We start from the raw sequence: 15,388 nt of genomic DNA, 5'->3' as shown, positions 1-15,388 counted from the left end.
ATATTATTCCATCAAAACTGACATTTAATATCAGGAGACTGTGATGTATCATTAAAAATGAATGTAACAAAAATACTTCAATCAATACAGACATTGTGGCTCATTCCTAGATATGGTGCATTGATAGTACTTTGATATGATATCCATAGGGGGAGGATAATGACCATATGCATTTATATGCTTTTCATCAGTTTTCTGTACTTATATCTAACTAACACCAGCAGAAAACATGTTTTTCTCATGTTACAAGCTCATGTGAAGGATTAAAGCCTTTTAGCCATTCAGGAATTGTAGATTGATGGCAGGTATTTTGTATGACAGTTGGAAGAAATCAGCCACAACTTTTTGAGTGTCTTTATTCGACGGTTTACCATGCAGGGGAGACAGCCATTTTGTTTAGACTCCCAAACTTTGAAATTTTACAGATATCAGGAATTTAAGTAGAAGTCTGGTTGTATTTGCTGCTATTTCTGGGTGGCTAAGTACAGAGAGTTCACCTTCAAGTCTTTGTGCAAGTAACATTGAGTCATACTCATATAGGCAGAATAAGCAGGTTTCTATAAGTATTTGTGTGCAGTCATTCAAGTTACCTTCATATGCCTTCTACACATACTGTAAATCTTCAAGTAACTTAGAGGTGTGTCTCTGTGCAATTTACCTTTGTATGCCCTTTGAAGAAGTGTAATATCAGTTTATGGGATTGGATTACCTCTGTGGATACTGTGTTTATTTGTATGACTGAAAATGTGAAAATTTTATGTTTTGACTGTCTGCCCATATGTATGTGTCTGTACCTATTAATTTGTACATGTGGGAAAGTATCAGTACATTTGCGTGGCCCACCTTTTTTTAGCTGTACGTATTTATCATGGTATCTCTTTTGAACAAGTCATCTTCTCTTCACTATCATGCTCTGTAAGTTCACCTTTCTTATGATTTTTTGGAATGTTCTATTTTCTGATATATCCATACCCATGACAGCTGGTGCTGCTTTACTCTTAATAACTTTCCTCTTTTAACATCCTGATCATAGAGAAAAAGAATTTATTTCTTGCCACTTCTAATCCTGTAATGTGAAGTTTTATTCTTTTGCCCATAATTCATCTCCTTGATACATACAAACATACTCTGATTTGTTAATTACACAACCTCAACCCCCCCTTTATGAGGTTTCTGTAGCTTAAAGGCTGAATTGCAATAAGGAGCAGGAAAATGATAGACCTCTTTGGATCGAAGAGTTTCTCAATAAAACTACTTTTCATGAATTGATAGTGATACAACCTTGCTATTGGTGACATTTCACTTGTAGTGTAACCACATGCAAGTGTAGTCCGGTAATAGCCATACGTATTCTCCTAAGTTAAACAACTTGTACTCACAGATCTCTGCTGTCCTGAAACACAAGATTAACAAAATGTGTACACACCGAAATTACTCTAAAAAGCACAAAATAACTGGCATCCCAATCCAGTCTTGGACTCCACTCCACTAGACATATGCTCATCTGAAACTAAACTCAGGTTACTCTTTCTCAGCTGTGTTATGGACTCCCACATTACAAACACTAGTTTACCACATCACAAGAACCATCATAATCTCAATACAACTTCCAATTTAAGTATACTGAGAACCTGCTCCTCATTTGTACTGTGCTCATCATTCAAAGACATCACCATACTTATTTCTCACACAAATTTCCTAAAGCAAATACGTAATTCACACATCCTTTACCACTCCTGAAACCACATTGTTCTTCCCAGTCTAATGCTCTGTGTATGCTACCATCCTCTCTTTCACCACTATCCCGTAATACAACTTATAAGGTTTTTTTTTTTTTTTTTTTTTTTTTTTTTTTTTTTTTATACTTTGTCGCTGTCTCCCGCGTTTGCGAGGTAGCGCAAGGAAACAGATGAAAGAAATGGCCCAACCCCCCCCCCCCCATACACATGTACATACACACGTCCACACACGCAAATATACATACCTACACAGCTTTCCATGGTTTACCCCAGACGCTTCACATGCCTTGCTTCAATCCACTGACAGCACGTCAACCCCTGTATACCACATGACTCCAATTCACTCTATTTCTTGCCCTCCTTTCACCCTCCTGCATGTTCAGGCCCCGATCACACAAAATCTTTTTCACTCCATCTTTCCACCTCCAATTTGGTCTCCCTCTTCTCCTCGTTCCCTCCACCTCCGACACATATATCCTCTTGGTCAATCTCTCCTCACTCATTCTCTCCATGTGCCCAAACCATTTCAAAACACCCTCTTCTGCTCTCTCAACCACGCTCTTTTTATTTCCACACATCTCTCTTACCCTTACGTTACTTACTCGATCAAACCACCTCACACCACACATTGTCCTCAAACATCTCATTTCCAGCACATCCATCCTCCTGCGCACATCTCTATCCATAGCCCACGCCTCGCAACCATACAGCATTGTTGGAACCACTATTCCCTCAAACATACCCATTTTTGCTTTCCGAGATAATGTTCTCGACTTCCACACATTTTTCAAGGCTCCCAAAATTTTCGCCCCCTCCCCCACCCTATGATCCACTTCCGCTTCCATGGTTCCATCCGCTGACAGATCCACTCCCAGATATCTAAAACACTTCACTTCCTCCAGTTTTTCTCCATTCAAACTCACCTCCCAATTGACTTGACCCTCACCCCTACTGTACCTAATAACCTTGCTCTTATTCACATTTACTCTCAACTTTCTTCTTCCACACACTTTACCAAACTCAGTCACCAGCTTCTGCAGTTTCTCACATGAATCAGCCACCAGCGCTGTATCATCAGCGAACAACAACTGACTCACTTCCCAAGCTCTCTCATCCCCAACAGACTTCATACTTGCCCCTCTTTCCAGGACTCTTGCATTTACCTCCCTTACAACCCCATCCATAAACAAATTAAACAACCATGGAGACATCACACATCCCTGCCGCAAACCTACATTCACTGAGAACCAATCACTTTCCTCTCTTCCTACACGTACACATGCCTTACATCCTCGATAAAAACTTTTCACTGCTTCTAACAACTTGCCTCCCACACCATATATTCTTAATACCTTCCACAGAGCATCTCTATCAACTCTATCATATGCCTTCTCCAGATCCATAAATGCTACATACAAATCCATTTGCTTTTCTAAGTATTTCTCACATACATTCTTCAAAGCAAACACCTGATCCACACATCCTCTACCACTTCTGAAACCGCACTGCTCTTCCCCAATCTGATGCTCTGTACATGCCTTCACCCTCTCAATCAATACCCTCCCATATAATTTATAAGGTACACCCAAGACTTTTGTTTTATACATTTGTCATTTCCTGTGTTAGTGAGTTAGCACCAGTACCAGAAGAAATGACCTTTCTCACATCCACTCTCTACCTGTCTTGTATAATGCATTAAAACTAGGCCCCACAGACCATTCCGTGGTTTCCCCTGATTGCTTCACATGCCCTGGTTTAGCCCATTGTCAGCAGATCTCTCCAATTCATACTGTCCCATGCATGCCTTCCACCATCCTGCATTTTCATGCCCTGAGAAATCAAAATCTTTTTTTTTTTGCTCAATCCTTCCATCTCCAGTTGGTCTCCCCTTCTTGTTCCCTCTGCTTTTGACTCATATGCTCTTTGTCAACCTCTCCTTGCTCATTCTTTCCATATGTCCAAGCCATTTCAGCACACCCTCTTCAAGCCCTCTCAACCACACTCTTCTTATCACATCATTTTTTATGCAGTGAACCCTCCTCACACCATTAACTATCCAAGCACTTCTTGTCAGAGATGTTCACCCTCTTCCATACCGTCTCATCTATATCCTATGCGTCACGTCCATACAACATCATTGGGACTACTATACCTTTAGACATGTCCATCTTCACCCTCCTAGACCTCTATTTCCATGCATTCCATAATGCTCCCAGGACCTTCACCCCCTCATCTACCATAGACTCACTTCATCTCATATGGTTCCATTTGCTGCCATGTTCACTCCCAGCTATGTAAAACACTTCACTTCCTCCAAGTTTTTTCCACTGAAACTTATCTGTCTATCTATATCTCTGACACCTGCTCCCTTCTGTTACTCCCTCAATGGGGTGGCCTCAACAAAAAAGTTTCTGTAACTGGTGAACTCCAGTGCTGCTGCTTAGCACTTAGAGCCTTTCCCAGAACAGGCCACCAGCAGAGGACAAACTCTAGTGCTGTGGTCTCAGAGGCACCAACCTAATTTTCCTACTGATTACTTCTACCATCTGTGTCTGCCTAATACCCCAACTTACTACTTCCACCTAATACTCCCACCTAATGTTCCTACTTACTACTTGTACCTAATGTTCCTGTCTAATGTTCCTGCTTACTGCTACTACTATATATATTGCTCCTATCATTTTGCCCAAAGGTAGGGCTAGTGCATAGCAATCACTGTGGGAAAATCTAGAGTTATGAAGAATGAGTTGTGTGAGTGTTCTCAAGTGTTATGTGTTACAAGGGGAGACTGCATATTGTGATGCAAGGGGAGGTTGTATGTTTATGGACAGAATGCCAGCAGTCCACATGTGAGTGAGGTACAAAGAAAAGACAGCTACGTAAGTGAGAGAAGTGCAACTTAACAACCAGTTAAGTGTTGGCTCACTAAGCAGCTGTCACCAACCCTTCCGATACCCAGGTGGATAGTACCAGTAATATACCTCCCTGGTCAATGGCTATGTACCACCTACTACCATTCAAACTCACACCTCAACTAACCTGTCCCTTTCCAGTATTAACCCTAATAACCTGGCTTTTCTTAACACCCACCCTAGACTTTCTCCATTCACACGCCTTCCCTAACCCAAAACTAGTTTGTTCAGTTTCTCACTTGAATCTGCCACCATTGCTATGTCATCAGCAAACTTTATTTAACTCACCTCTTAAGCATCCACACCCCTAACACTGGTCTGACTCCCTCTCCCCAAAATCCTCACATTCATTTCCCTCACAACCCCATCTATATTCAGATAGAATAGCTGTGGTGACATAACACACTGTTACAAACACACACATATTCATTACACTTTCTTCAAAACATCTTCATCATCCCTGTCAAGCTTTTCCCCAGAACTATTAATGCCACATACAAATCCCTCTGTTTCTCTCAGATTTCTCACATGCATTTTTCACAGATCCTATACCACACCTGAATCCTTATTGTTCATCTTTACCCTGATTCTCCTCTAAGTATGCCACCATCTTCTCAATCAGTTCTAAACAACTTACCTGGTACACTCAAGAAACTTATACACCTGTAATTTCAACATTTACCTTTATTCCCTTTGCCTTTGAACAAAGTTATTATACAACCATATTACCAGTCTTCAGGCACCTAACCATTATTCATAAATCCATTGAAAATCTAATTAATCAATCAGCCACACAGTCACCCCCTTATTTAAGGTTTTCACCACCTCTTATCTTTTCTCCAAACCACTTGCCATGACTCTCTCACTTCACATACCTCCTTTACCTAGATACCTCACATCTGCCATCATATCATCAGACATGTTCATCAGTTCTTCAAATTACTCTTTCAGTCTCTTCTTTGCCTCATTTCTGCCTGTTTCTTCTCCATTTGTCCCCATCATCGATGTTTTTCTTACGCTGTTAACTTCTTTCCAAAACGTTTCATTATTCTCCCTTAAGTTCGCTGGTACTCGCTCATCCTAACTTTCATTTGCCATCTTTTTCAGCCCCTGCACCTCCTCTTGGCATCTTTTTGCTGTCTCTTGTACATCTTCCAATAATCACTCTCTTCCTTGTAAATGATTCCCTGACACTTCTCTTTTCTCCATCATTATCAACTGTATCATCCTACCATGCATGACCCATTCTCAAATGCCTGCCTCCCAGCATTTGCATGCCACTCCTCTTGAATTTTGGCACTGCTTCCCTAAATATCTCCCATTCTTCACCCACTCTTCAAGCTTCATTACTCTCACTTTTTATCATTCTGCACTCACACTCTCCTGATATCTGTTCATGCAAGCCTCTTTTCCACTCTCACTTTCTTCACCCTCTTTTCTCTCATATTATTTCCTCTTTTTCTAAAGCCTTTTCAGATCTTCACTCACCTCCACCTAGTAATGATTAGACATCCCACCACTCTTAAACTCCAACTTACTAGAACCTTCAGAAGCCACATGAACACCAAGTCATATTTTCCCCATCTATGCTCTGGACATCACCCTATCTCCACGACAGTACAAGCTATTTCTCTACATCCTAAGAAGCAAGACATTTTAAGCTTATGATACAACTACTACCAAGAACAGTGAACATTTACTGCTTAATTTTCTTACATTCTCTGAAGGTGTAGCTTAAAGATAGAAGGCTCTCCTGTAGCAGGAAATAAGTAATACTGTACCTGTTTGTGCTGTATGGGGAGGGCTTTAAACTTATTGGGCTGCATCTGTATCTACTATCATACATCTTTATGAACTTTTCTCTGCTGTTCACTGATTAAGTCCTAGTTCACCTGCCATTCATATACCCCATTATACCATAAAAGTACTTCATTACATCTTTTTTTTTTATAATTTTCTTAACTAATCTCATGTAGTTCTGTCCCAGCATCTTTTGAAGGACTGTTCACTGTCTACATCAGTCTGGTCTAAGAGCTTGAAGGTGCTGATCAGGTCACCTCTCATTCTGCTTTCCTTCTTGGTAAGAAAATTAAAGGCATCTAGCCATTCCTGCTATCTCAGCTTTTTGTGTGTTTGGATGTTTGTTTACATATGTTAACTTTTTGTTCTTTCATAGGGCAATGAACTCACTTCAAAGGATTGTATGAAAGATGCATACTTGAATGAGTTATATTTTAATGATGACTCAGTATATGTCACTTGATTGGTGTTGTACATGTGCCATTGTAAACAAGGGCACTTGTTTGGTCTTATTTAATCTCATTATCACAGAGTAGTGTGAAATTGTAGGATAAATGAGGTGGTTTGGAAGAGGATTGATTAGCTTGATCTCAAAGTAATACATTTTTGGTAAGTACATTTTCCCTGAATGTCATATTCTGTACTCTGCTAAACTCTCATTGCTGTTATTTACCAGTTGGCGTATTGAAAGTTGTACTGAAAATTTTTAAGGCTCTTTGAAGTTATTTTCTACCTCAGAATATTCTGTCCGGGTAAGGAACAAACCTTAGTGGTGCTTCGTATCATGGGGGTTATTACTTTGCATTTACCACTCTGTATAAACACTGTCTTTAGATTTGAAGAAGCACCTTGGCTGACTATGTCTAACAAGTGGAGTGTTGCCCTTGAGTTGCAGGGTTAGGCAGCCAAAAGACCTGTAAAGTATTTACTTCTCTACATGCATCGTGAACACATATGTCCAGGTGTCTGAGTTGGTGTGGCCTTACAAATAGAACATTTAGTTTAAGCGTGCCTTTCTTGGTATTTTTTACATGCTGCCAGAATATACTTGTATTTAGAACTTCCTAAGCAGTGTCTTTATATGCAAAAAGCAGTATTCTATTTTACTAAACTCTTGCGTAAATTGTGATTGAAATATTCTCTTGATGTACATCAACAGTCTTGCCTTCTTCTACCTATGTGTAGTGAAACAGCAACATACAACTTGATTGTAGTTGATTGTAGTTGAATTACATTGCTTAGATTCTCCATTTTAGAAAGTTACTGGTGCACGTATGTTGGTAGAGATTATAATCTTAATACTTATCACTGTTATCTTTATATCTGTTTGTATCTATTAGGCTATTTCATGTATATTAAGAATGGCTCATGCAGAATTCCATCCTCTTATAGTAAGGAATGGCCACTTCTGAGTTCATTTCAAACATTTTTATAGTCACACATCAGTTTGACAACATCTTATTTAATTTTGATTGTGTCTAATATTTAGCCTCCTCAAACATCCACTAACATAAACCTAACTTGTATGCTTTGTGCTTCAATCATGCTAATAGTCTGTAAAATGTTTTTATTCATAAAGCATTCCTGTCTTCTAACCAATCAAGCATTCCTTTCTGTAAATATTTTTCTTAGGTAAAAAAAAAAAAAACTTGTCATGACACCATTCATTTTACTTTCTATATGCCTTATTTAACTTCAGATTTCTGGTATTTGGTAACATTGTGATTATAAGCTCTCTTAAATGTGTGTTAACTACTTCATCATTAAGATTTTAATAATGTTTAGTTAAGTTTTTACAAATTGTATGCATTTTCATTTCACAGTTGCGTAGTTGTGGTTTATTATTCAAGAGAAGGTTTGATTGGATACAAAGTCATATGCTTTTGGATTGCACAGGAATGGTTTATCATTTAAGAAAAAGTTTAATTGAGTAGAGTTTTACACTTTTGTAGAAACTATTGATCAATGGATTTAAACATACTAGTGTCATATTCTCTGGAAGTGCTTACTGAAAATTATCCTCCAAATTTATAAAATTGTTTGGTAATCAAAAGGGCTACTCAGTCCATTACATAATAGATTTTTTCCAACATTTACAAACTTTCTTCATTTAAGTGGCAGGTTTAACATCACTTAAAGTATGGTTGACACTTTTTTTTTTTTTATCTATTTGCTGCAACTATTACCAAATTCCAAAACAAACTTCTGCAGTTTCTCCATCAAATCTGATGCCAGTACCATGTCATCAACAAACAGTCACTGAGTCATCTCTTAGGCCTTCCCATCCTTGATAGACCTGAGGCAAAGTCCCTGCATTCACCTTCCTCACTACCCGATCCATAAACAGATTGAATGGCCATAGTGATGTCGCACATCCTTGCCACAGACCTACCTTCATGTGGAACCACCCACCTTCCTCTTTTCCTGCTGACACACATACCTTCTTTCTTGATGAAAACTCATCAGAGCTTTAATAGATTTTCTCCCATTCATTATATTTGAAATGCCTTTCATGAAGCATCTCTGTGAACCCTATCATATGCCTGCTTCAGGTCCATGAATGTCACTTGGAAGTCCTTTTGTTTCTTACATAAACACTTCAAAGCAGACACCTGACTTACACATCTTCTACCACGCCTGAATCTACATTACTCCTCCCCAGTCTGATGGTCTGTGTTTCACTACTTTCTCATATGACTGACTTGGTACACTCAACAAACTTGTACCTGTGTAATTCAACTGTTTACTTTTGCCCCCTTTACCTTCATGCTGGGGGTACTACATAGGCTTTCTGCCCATCCCCAGTCACCTTACCATAATTCATACATAGATTGAAAAACCTATCAAACCAATCAGCAACACATTCCTTTTCATAAGGAATTCATTTGCAATCTCATCCACTACAGTAGCTTTTGTACACTTAATTTTATACTAGGCTTTTACCATCTTTTGGTTTTTCACTAAATTATTTGCCATGACCCTCTCATCTCAAATACCTTAAAGTCCAAAACACCCCTCATCCGCCACTATATTATCTAACACTTCAAAGCAAATGCTCAAAATCTTTTTCACTCTATCCTTCCATCTCCAATTTGGTCTCCCCTTTCTTGTTCCCTCCACTTCTTGCACATATATCCTCTTTGTCAACCTTCCTCATACTTGCTTGCCTTCATCCATTCCTGGCACTATCCAACCCCCCAGGAAACAGCATTGCTAATCCCTGCTTCAGTGAGGTAGCACCAGGAAATAGACAAAAAAGCCACATTCATTCACTCTCAGTCTCTAGCTGTCATGTGCAATGCACCGAAACCACAGCTCCATATCCGTATCCGGGCCCCAGTATACCACATCATTCCAATTCACTCTATTCCTTGCTAACCTCTCACCCTCCTGTATATTTAGGCCCCGATCGCTCAAAATCTTTTTCACCCCATCCTTCCACCTCCAATTTGGTCTCCCACTTCTCCTTTTTCCCTCCACCTCTGACACATATATCCTCTTTGTCAATATTTCCTCACTCATTCTCTCCATGTGACCAAACCATTTCAACACACCCTCTTCTGTTCTCTCAACCACACACTTTTTATTTCCACACACACACCTCTTACCCTTTCATTACTTACTTGATCAAACCACCTCACACCACATATTGTCCTCTAACATTTCATTTCCAACACATCCACCTTTCTCCGCACAACCCTATCTATAGCCCATGCCTCGCAGCCATATAACATTGTTGGAACAACTATTCCCTCATCCATACCCACTTTTGCTCTCTGAGATAACATTCTCTCCTTCCACACATTCTTCATCACTCCCAGAACCTTCACCCCCTCCCCCACCCTGTGACTCACTTCTGCTTCCATTGTTCCATTTGCTGCTAAGTCCACTCCCAGGTATCTAAAACACTTCACTTCCTCCAATTTTTCTCCATTCAAACTTACATCCCAATTGACTTATCCCTCAACTCTAATAAACTTAACAATCTTGCTCGTATTCACATTTACTCTCAACTTTTCTCCTTTCACACACTTTTCCAAACTCTAACCTGAGCTAGGCAGCCATTTTATCAACCAACCCTAAGGTGTGGATGAACAGCTGGGTTGACTGCATGAATTGCTGTAACCAGGATTTGACTATGCACTTGACCCTGGATGGCATGTAAATGTGCCATAGTGTGGAACACTTTCCCAATATGCCATGGAGTTCGTAAATTTTGCACTATTGAACCATTAATGTACTTTTCAGTCAGACTTTTAAGGACTCCACATCATTAGTAAGAATATTTTCCTCTTCTTTCATACAACCCAGTTTTCCTGCTATCTTCTTCAATGCCCTTTTGTAGGGTTTTTCTTTCCATCTTCTTACATTCATAGTTGCTGCACATCTAGTATTACAAATCACACAAATATAATTGCTGAACCATCGTAGAGAATGTTTGAGGATGACTGTAAATCTTATTTGCTGGAATGGAGGATGTGCAATACATAAATGTATTTTGAAGAGTCTGCATGAAGTACCTTGTTTATATATAGGAAATTGCTTTGCATACTGAGGCTGATAGGTATATAGAGTTATTGGAGTGTATATTTATTCATTGGAACAACAGTAGCACATTTTGTTGATGTGATTAAGATCATGGCACTACTTTTTTTTCCTCCAAATTTTTATTAACTCCAGGATAGATCGGAACACTTAAGAATAATGGCTTGGTTCTTATTCTCTGATATACAGGTATTAATGACCAATCTTAATTTTACAACAACTGAAAACAAATTCATTATATATTTTGTCAATAAAAGTGGGTCTAATGTTATTGTTATAAATTTTCAGTATAGTATTTACCATCATATTGTGCCTGTTATGGTTTAATAGTCACTTAGAGTGTCTGCATATTAAAAAAAACTATTTTAAAAAGACGGAGGAGAAATTGAATTTTATTTGGCTCTCTGTGTTCTTAAAAAATATCAGAATCTATTACGAGGAAAGAAAATTATTTTCTAATTAAATATATTCTAAATATTGATTACCACACTCATGAATCTCTTTGCAAAAAGGATAAAATGCTTGAATAAATGCTTCATTGCTTTTTCTTGTCATTACAAGCATCCACTTTCCAAAGGGGGTATGTATTTATTACCTTAATACTGGCTCAGTGCTCTCAGAACTTGTGTTAATGTTAAATTGGAAAGTATTATAAGTAGTAAAGTAGTGATTGTTTTTTTTAATATTTGTTCTTTGTCTCTATGATAACTTTATCATGTCAAGCTGTATGTGTACTGGAAACTTTAAATATTGATCATTGCCATTATGTAACAGAAAGAGTCTTCTGGTGTGAAGCTTGTGTGCATATGCTTCATTCTAGTCTGAACGTAGTGCTTAACATGGTAACCAATAGCCATTGAAATTCCTTTATATTTTGTCTAATAACAAGACTTGAATTGTGTAAGATTTAAATGCATGAGGTGAATGAGGAATAAGGCTTTGTTGTCAGTCATGATTAAAAAAAAACAAAAGAAAAAAGTGGCACTTTGTTGAGTGCATTTCAAGAGTGGTGGATAAAAATTTTTGACATGCTAGTATTTCCTTTCTCTTAGATATTATATCTTTATCTATACTTTATATTCCATTTAATCCTTGCAGAGATGAAAATGTATTTTATATTTTCTAGTTATACCTCAACTGTACATAATCATATATATTCGGTGATATGAAAGATTACAGTGGAATATGTTGATGCTTTATAACTGTTTGCTATAATATCATTGATACATAGCATAAAAACATCTCCCTCTTCCATTCAAAAGAATACTGGTAACATTAAATTATGTGCTGCTGGTACGCAGACCTTGAGGTACAAAAAAATGTGGTGAAGTAGTCCCTTGGCTATGTGAGCTGATGCTTTGCTTGAGAAATGCTAAATTTGTGATACTTAACTATAGCATTTTCCAGCATTAACTTATTATTAAATATGTAGGTAACACTGCCACAAACATCTGTGCATTTACATATGAATCTTATGCTTATTTTTTGTAACATATGTGTATAACTGTATAAATGCTATGAAAGGATGAGTAACTGTTAAGGTTTTGTAGTGATAAACCTTGGAAATTCAAGTGTAAAAAATGTTTATATGTTTTATATTGTGCCAAAATGCATTTTCATTAAAAATGACTTTTATTTACCCTAGATTTTTTTATCTTGCATAAAAGGGTGAATGTATGTGAGAAATACTTAGAAAAGCAAATGGATTTGTATGTAGCATTTATGGATCTGGAGAAGGCATATGATAGAGTTGATAGAGATGCTCTGTGGAAGGTATTAAGAATATATGGTGTGGGAGGCAAGTTGTTAGAAGCAGTGAAAAGTTTTTATCGAGGATGTAAGGCATGTGTACGTGTAGGAAGAGAGGAAAGTGATTGGTTCTCAGTGAATGTAGGTTTGCGGCAGGGGTGTGTGATGTCTCCATGGTTGTTTAATTTGTTTATGGATGGGGTTGTTAGGGAGGTAAATGCAAGAGTCTTGGAAAGAGGGGCAAGTATGAAGTCTGTTGGGGATGAGAGAGCTTGGGAAGTGAGTCAGTTGTTGTTCGCTGACGATACAGCGCTGGTGGCGGATTCATGTGAGAAACTGCAGAAGCTGGTGACGGAGTTTGGTAAAGTGTGTGGAAGAAGAAAGTTAAGAGTAAATGTGAATAAGAGCAAGGTTATTAGGTACAGTAGGGTTGAGGGTCAAGTCAATTGGGAGGTGAGTTTGAATGGAGAAAAACTGGAGGAAGTGAAGTGTTTTAGATATCTGGGAGTGGATCTGTCAGCGGATGGAACCATGGAAGCGGAAGTGGATCATAGGGTGGGGGAGGGGGCGAAAATTTTGGGAGCCTTGAAAAATGTGTGGAAGTCGAGAACATTATCCCGGAAAGCAAAAATGGGTATGTTTGAAGGAATAGTAGTTCCAACAATGTTGTATGGTTGCGAGGCGTGGGCTATGGATAGAGTTGTGCGCAGGAGGATGGATGTGCTGGAAATGAGATGTTTGAGGACAATGTGTGGTGTGAGGTGGTTTGATCGAGTAAGTAACGTAAGGGTAAGAGAGATGTGTGGAAATAAAAAAGAGCGTGGTTGAGAGAGCAGAAGAGGGTGTTTTGAAATGGTTTGGGCACATGGAGAGAATGAGTGAGGAAAGATTGACCAAGAGGATATATGTGTCGGAGGTGGAGGGAACGAGGAGAAGAGGGAGACCAAATTGGAGGTGGAAAGATGGAGTGAAAAGGATTTTGTGTGATCGGGGCCTGAACATGCAGGAGGGTGAAAGGAGGGCAAGGAATAGAGTGAATTGGAGCGATGTGGTATACAGGGGTTGACGTGCTGTCAGTGGATTGAATCAAAGCATGTGAAGCGTCCGGGGTAAACCATGGAAAGCTGTGTAGGTATGTATATTTGCGTGTGTGGACGTGTGTATGTACATGTGTATGGGGAGGGTTGGGCCATTTCTTTCGTCTGTTTCCTTGCGCTACCTCGCAAACGCGGGAGACAGCGACAAAGTATAAAAAAAAAAAAAAAAAAAAAAAAAAAGGTGATCTGATTTGCCCCCAAATTTTTTCTTGAACAATATCTTTTTATGTGCATTTTTTTTTTACTTCCCACCCCAGGAGCCCATTATATCTTTATGATGTTCTTGTAGTGCTCTGGAAGCTGGCCGTGTCCACTAGTCAGCCCTTAGGTCATAATGTGCAGTGATGTGGTGTGTGTCTATATGTTCAGAGAGTGTAGGGCAATTGAGTATAAGTGCTCATTATGTTCATTCTTGTTAATGCATTGTGGACATTAAGATTCTTGACATATGTTAAGACAATGTTTGTAATTTTGTTTGGATGGATGATGTACAGAGCATAGACAGGAAAATGTGATTTGTGTTTGTCTGGGGAGTGTGGCTTCTGATGGTGCATGTCTGGTGGGTTATTTCATTGTGCATATTTTTTGTTAGTGTTACATTTGTTGAGGGTTGGGGATTACCTTTGAGTAGAGGTATGAAGTGGTTTTAGGTGGGAGGGTTCTACATCTGTTGCATATTACTGAGTGCCAAGTGTGTTGAGATAGGATTTTATTGGGAGGAACTTAGCTTAGCAGTTAATGATTGTTCTGAGTTCACTATTTAGTATAGTTTACAGCTTTGTTATATATGCTTTTGAGAGGACAGTAATGCCAAAAACTGATGAAGATATGGCCTCATTTACTTGCATCTACTCTCTAACTGTCATATGTAATGCACTAAAACCACATCTCGCCATCCATAACCAGACTCCTCAGAGCTTTCCATGGTTTCCCTTAAGTGCTTTGTATACCCTGGTTCAGCCCATTGACAGCATGTTGCCACTTGTGTCTCTCACCACTCCAGTTAACTTTATCCCACACATCATGGAGTGTGAGGCAGGGGTAAGCTTTTTTGTTTGAAATAAATGGAGATGACCTTTTATAATTGTTAGTAAAATAGAAGACAAAGGTGTAGTTAGTAGTTACACAGAAAGAGTGATAGTGATTGGAAGATACAAAAGAGAAGTGGCAGGAGGTCAAGAGAAAGGTGCAAGGGAGCTGAGAAAGAGCAAATGAGAGATGGAGTGTGTGAGTATCAATAAACTTCAAGGAGGATAAGATACTTTGTAAGCATGCTTATTTTGTGTGAGATAAACAAGGAAATAAATAGGGATGTTAGTGAAAGGCAAACAGCCAAGTGGTAACAGTTATTGAGGAGGAGATGGAATGAGTATTTGAAGGCTTGTTAAATGTGTTTGGGTCGGTGAGGTATGCAAAGTGAGTCATGGAAAGTGGTTTGGTGAAGAGAGGAAGAGATGGTGAAAGCCTAGTGTAAGATGAAATGTAACTAGGTGGCTGAAGTGGAGGGTATTGCAGTTGAATTTCTAAAGAAATTGGTTAGTTAGGA

The sequence above is a fragment of the Panulirus ornatus genome, chromosome 12, assembly GCF_036320965.1.
Source record: "Panulirus ornatus isolate Po-2019 chromosome 12, ASM3632096v1, whole genome shotgun sequence".
Lineage (NCBI taxonomy): Eukaryota > Metazoa > Arthropoda > Malacostraca > Decapoda > Palinuridae > Panulirus > Panulirus ornatus.
Note: the sequence above shows the minus strand (reverse complement) of the source record.